This window comes from Esox lucius, chromosome 18 (genome assembly GCF_011004845.1).
Source record: "Esox lucius isolate fEsoLuc1 chromosome 18, fEsoLuc1.pri, whole genome shotgun sequence".
Taxonomy (NCBI): Eukaryota; Metazoa; Chordata; class Actinopteri; order Esociformes; family Esocidae; genus Esox; species Esox lucius.
In genome coordinates, this window is record NC_047586.1 from 20688720 (window position 1) to 20695414 (window position 6695).

Here is a 6695-nt window from a genome sequence, read left to right on the forward strand (position 1 = left end):
GAAACATTCTAGAATGTGCTGCTATTATCCAATAGGATCTTGCTTATATCTGCCCACTCAGCCTCATTAGTCTACCATTGAAAATCACTATGAACATGTGGGCTATCTTGGTTAGGGAAATGGGTTTAGGTGTTGGTTTCACAGTCACAGATTAACCCTAGTTTTGGACAAAAAAAATCACGCTCAATTTAAAATATCCATTCAGTTTTTAAGTCCGGAACTAGGTTTAGTCTGTGTACAAATAACTGGCCCCTAGGGAATTCAGTATTAGTGAAATAGTTATCAATGACAAGAGGTATGTTAGTGTTTGACAATGGAATGTCGGCCCAGAGTGTGGTTTCCTTGTAGCCACCAGGGGGCAACCTCGGTTAGCTGAATGAGGCCCGAACGTCATCTCTATCCTAACAGGAGTTGCCCTCTCCTTGCGTCATCTCTTCAACGCATCTCACTGATGAGAATTAGTCACTCTGACTACCTTGCAAGTATGCAACCCACACTCGGATAAGACCCTACGCTGCTATTCTCCTAGTATTACCACCCAAGATAAAGACACACGTTCGTGAACAGATGAGACTTTTTTCAGTCAGCTCAGGATGTCAGGAAGACTCCCAAAGAAAACCTGCTGACTGCAGTTATTTAAAAGTTTGTTCAAAAAGTATTTCACTCTTCAACTAAAAAAGGGGGGCTGCCCCCCCCCCCCCCCCCCCCAAAAAAAAGATTATGAAGCCTATTTCATGGGTATCTTAGTGACACAGAGTCTTTAATCTCTTCCTCCAGAGAGAGGAGAAGAGAGTGAAAGCGGCAATATCTGTGAGACCCAGCGAGCTGTTCAGAGTTTGTTGGTTAGTCATTCGGTGGGTAATGATAGAAGCAGCTTGAGTTCTTCCCGCCAATATTGACAAGTTTCTTAGGCCTTAGGGTGAATTGCCACATGCAGATGTGCACAGCAACAGCCACTGAATGATTTTCAGATAAATGTACCGGCATTTGAGTTTGAAATATAAAGCTAAGACAGTAAATGTCATGAACTGGTCCTCCAGGCAAAACTCTCCAGGAGAGGTCTCTCTTTCCTTTTCAGTTTGCCCCGACTGGAAGAATTCAGTGCATGTGCATGTACTGGTGTCATTCAGCTGTGTTACTGTATGATCGTAACACACAGGTATAGTTGCATAGTAATAACATTCATTTTGTGTGTGCAGTTTGATGAGGAAATTGCCAGACTGTGCAACTGTGTGTGTGTTTGTTGGTAACTATACATTTGTCCCTGTATGTGCATTTGAACAGTGTGTGTGTGTCAGGAGAGGAGGGGTAGGGGATGGAGGCATGGCTTAGTAACAGTTTAAACTCTCTGAGGAGGGATTTGCGGGTTTTGATCCTGGTTAATTAACGTGGAGCCCTCGATGGGACTACTGGGTATTTGTGACAGTCATCTTTGAAGGGGACTGTGTGTGTGTTTTAGGGGCACGTGCGTTTGTCATTGTGTATTCGCACGCACCAGTGTGTGTTTGTTCCTCTTTGTGTTTGTGTCCCGTGGTGAATCGCTGAGTTCTATAATCATCTCCCTTCCTCTGTGGATCCCAATGGAGTGATGAACAGAGCAGCGGAGGCCGTCTCAATTGTTCACTCATTAACTCACAACGTTAAGAAACTTTAATTAAGCATGGGGCCTGCCATGTTTAATTAACTCCAAGACTTCTACTTCCTTTTTCCTTTCCTGTAGACTTCGTTTACTAAGTCAGAGAAGCCACAGAATGCGCTAATTTAGCCACACAATTTACAAATCCAATTAAAGTCAATATTAAGGCTTCACAAGCTGTCCCGTGCATAGTCTTAGCTATAATACTATCCTCTTTTGTGGCTAGAACAGCCAGTGTGTGTATGTGTAAGCCGGAGAATAATGTATTAAATAGGGTTAGCAGTTATAATAAGTTTGGTTATTGAAAGGAGTTTATTATGCCTTGTTATCCGGTTAGGGAGGTGGTGCTGTGCCAATGTATTGGTAATCCTGAGTGTTTCCCATCGCTCAGAGTGGTCTCTTACACCCGCAGTGTTCCAGGCTTTGTGTGCGTTCCATCAGACAACATCTGTGTCCTGTCCTCTATACAACTTATCTGCTTTCGAGACAGTTCAGCCCGAATCTGCAAATAGCCTGGTAAACCAACAGTTCAAACCTGTTACCTAATACATTAAGACCGGGATCAACTCCCGGCAGACAGAAATTGGTTTGATTGTCTTAAAGCCCTGCAAATGCCCTGCATTCTTTTGAGTCTCTAATATTAGGTGATGAAAATGCTTAGTAGGTCACTCTGATATCGTTTTATGGTGACTCCTGCTAAGGCAGATTTTCAATGGTTTGTATTCCCCTTTTAAGCATTTATCAGACGTTCTTATCCTAAGCGCTTCTAGTAGCCAGGCTGTATGCAGTAGCCACGGAAGACGTTACTGTAATGCTAACTGACCTACAGTGACTGGTGTCATCTAACTAGGCACAAGTGTGAGTTTTTTTCTTTTTTTACTGTAGTAGGAACTTTCATTGGAACTGGGTTTTATGGTCAGGTGAGATAAAAATAGAGTTTGTTTCCCGCAAACACCAGAGGTGGGTTTTGTGTTAAAAGAAGGATAGTAATACAGAAAATAACCTAATCCTCATTGTGAATTCCCATCGGAGATATGTGATGATGTGTGACTGTATTGCTTCCAAATGCCCTGGGAATCTTAAGACACATGGGATTGTGGTCTCTGTCAGGAACCAGGTGATTTTAGACCAAAATATGTCTGCCTCAGCTTAGAGAATGAGAGTTTTGTTGTGGGTTTTCAGCAGGATTATGGTCCATGCATTCCTCCAGATGTATGCCAAAAAATTTCATTGACCACCGAATCAATGGTATGCAATGGGCATACTAGTCCCTGACCTAAACCCTGTTGAAAACCCCTGGAATGAGCTGAATTGGACAGTCGACAAGCTACCACCAGGGACTGAAGGATCTGGAGGTATACTGGTCTCAGATTCTAACATCTCATCAAATGTTATAGAAGTGTCATTTTTTTGGGTAGGGGACGTTACACAAATTACTAAATGCAAGGTTGCCAACAATTGTGAAAACATTTTGTTGAGGAAATTATTTCTTAATTCGTTTTTTGTTTACCACAATTTAAAGTTAGATTTTGCTCAAATTTGTAGTAGATCAATCTGACAAAATTGAATCTGGAGAGCGGTATACACATCAGCCATGACATTATGACCACCTGCCTAATATTGTGTAGGTCCCCCTTTTGCCACCAAAACAGCCCTGACCCGTTGAGGCATGGACTCCACTAGACCTGAAGTTGTGCTGTGGTATCTGGGACCAAGACGTTAGCAGCAGATCCTTTAAGTCCTGTTCCTCAAACCATTCCTGAATTGTTTTTGTTTTGTGGCAGGGCGCATTATCCTGCTGAATGTGGCCAATGCCATCAGGGAATACCGTTGTCATGAAAGGGTGCACATGGTCTGCAACAACGCTCAGGTAGGTGGTACGTGTCAAAGTAACATCCACATGAATGGCAGGACCCACAGTTTCCCAGCAGAACATTGCCCAAAGCATCTCACTGCCTCCGCCGGCTTGCCTCCATCCCATAATGCATCCTGGTGTCATGTGTTCTCCAGGTAAGTGATGCACACACACCCGGACATCCATGTGATGTGAAAAGAAATGTGATTCATCAGACCAGGCCACCGTCTTCCATTACTCTGTGGGCCAGTTCTTATGCTCAAGTGGCGCTTTTGGCAGTGGACCCCCTGACTGTTCTGCAGCTATGCAGCACCATATGCAAAAACTGCGATGCACAGTGTGTTCAGACACCTTTCTATCAGTACCAGCATTAACGTAGCTTGTCTGTTGGATCGGACCACAGAGGACAGACTTCGCTCCCCACATGCATAATTGAGCCTTGACCCCCCCATGACCCCGTCACCGGTTCCCCGCTTTTCTTTCCTTGGACCACTTTTGATTGGTACTGACCACTGCGGACTGGGAACACCCCACAAGGGCTGCAGTTTTGGAGATGCTCTGACCCAGTTGTCGTCTAGCCATCACAATTTGGTCCTTGTCAAAGTCGCTCAGATCCTTACTCTTGCCCATTTGTCCTGCTTGTAACACATCAACTTTGAGGACAGAATGGTCACTTGCTGCCTAATATATCCCACCCACTGACAGGTTCCATGATAACGAGATTATCAGAGTTGTCAGTGGTCATAATGTTATGGCTGATCAGTGTATATTGAAAATAGAGTACAGATTAAGATGATGGGGCGTAGAAATGCAATAACAGGCGTCTTTTGGTCCCCACCACCACATGACAGCATGCGAACAGCGTGACCAACAACGCCCCCAGGGCCCAAACCATTATACACTGTAAATGTTGCCTAATGAATATGTTATTTTCCCTCATTAATCTTAGGATATGTGCATGAACGTGGGCTAGAAACAGCACCATTTAGGCTACTTAACTTGCCCAGGGGCCTGGATTCTCTTAATATTTTATCTCGCCTCTCTCTTAGAGTTTTCTTCCTTGGTTACAGAATAGGTCAAAGATAGCGGTGACCCAGAGTAGAAAGTTAGCCTACGGCAAGGTAAGGCTACAGCCACAGGCTCCATTAGTGTGAAAGACAGGTAAGCATCATAGACCCTTGAGTCATTTGAAAAACATTTCTCATTGCACCTTATCATAACAGCACTGGAGAGGTACAAGAGGGAATTTACAGTGGTGTGTGTGTGTGTGTGTGTGTGTGTGTGTGTGTGTGTGTGTGTGTGTGTGTTGAGGGGGGCATGAAAGTGGTGGTCTATTTAAATTCAGAGATCTTGTGAGAAAACTCACAACATAAAAGATTACCCCCCCCAACCTAAAATCACATACCGCATACCCTTGGATTACGTGTCAAGGGTTAATAACTATTCGGATCAGGATATTGGGGAGGACGAGAAAGGCGGGCGGGGGTTTTCAAGTGGTGTGTGTGTGTGTGTGTGTGTGTGTGTGTGTGTGTGAAAGAGAGAGAGACAGACAGACAGAGAGAGCAAGAGATGAGAAAGAGGGAGAAAGATGTATAGTGACGCTCTGAGACACTACAAATCCTCTGACAATCCCAAATCACTGTCCGAGCTGCCAGTCCTGATCTTTTGAGAATGGAGGGAAGAAATAGGAAAGTGTGTCCGTGCATGAGAGAAAGAGTTGATCTATTTCCTCTTCATCCAGTTTCATCACTTTCCTTTATAGGACATTTGTTCTCTACTTTTTCTCTGTGAATGGCTGAATCTCAGCACGACTCCTTTTGTCGTGGTTCGATTTCGAGTGTGTGTGTTCTTCCATCCCGCCCGCCAGATTAATGACGCCGTCGGTTACGACTCTGCCTCTTCCCCTTTCTGATAACGGCCCTACGCGGTGCCGCCTGCCTGCCGCTCGCCGCTCCTCGCGCTCAATTTCAGATAGCGCTAATGGAATCTGTCCCGCGCGATTGTAATGCGAGCAAGACTCATTTGCCACGGAGCTTGGAGCTGTCAGCTTGGCGGGCTGTGGGGGGCGAGGAGAGGAAAGGGAGAAAGCTAGGAATGGGGGGGGGGGGGGGGGTGAGACTTTGGAGGAGAGGGAAAGGGGTTAAAGAGAAGATAGAGGGGAGGAGACGACGAGAAACGGGTAGTTGGGGGAAGACGAATGCTGAGGAGAACAGCGGTGGAGAGAAGTGCGCAGGCCATCTCTTGTTGAAGTATCCTGCAGAGGGCAGTGTCTGCTTTTAGAACTCTCAACTAACCTGAGGACCACACTGAACCCAGGCAACTGCACTAGCCCACAGGGATCACAGCTGGTGTGAAAACACGTGGGTGTGAGTATGGCCTGGAGCGGTTAGTTTAGAATGAAATTGGGAATTCAATGTAGTGGTTAACATATTCACTGCTAAAGCAATCATATCCACACGTCCAGTAAAGGTTATGGCTGACAACAATATTTTTAATTTAGAAGTAATGTCTAATTGTGGTATGATTTTAACAAGCCATAGTTAAAGAATAACAAGGGGAAATGAGAGGTACATTTTGGTTACGTTTATAGTTAAGAACATACTGTTCACCCTGCAGTTAGCTCGAAATGTCACAGATGTGGCTATCCCAGTTGCTTAATGTATAGTTGAAACAGTTGGAACTTATCTTCGAAGGCAGTACATTGAAAATAGTTCACTTTATATGGTGATGTCATAGGGCAGGCTTACTCAACTCGTACTCGATGAGGTCCAGAGCCTGCTGGTTTTCTGTTCTAACTCATCACTGAGGGCACCCACCAGGTGTCCCAAGTCTAAATAAGTCCCTTGCTTGGAGGGTCAAAATGAATCAACAGAGTGGAGCTTGCTTTGAGGGCCAGAGTTGAGTTTGAGGGTCCTAGAGGTAGAGCCCCTAGGCATCAGAATAGAGCAATTTGGCAGACATCTTACCTGGGACCTGTTCAAAACCAGTTACAATAGAAAGATATGGGAGAAGTGGCATTTTATGTTTTTATAATTGTTATATTTCCTTAATATTATATAAATAACCACTGTCAAGCATATCATAATGCATACAATAACTGTGGCTTTCAGGACATTGTCAAACAAATCCATTTGAAATAGTTTTCTATAATTAATTAATTTAAGAGTACAAAATGACAATGGTATATAATGTATGAATTTGTTA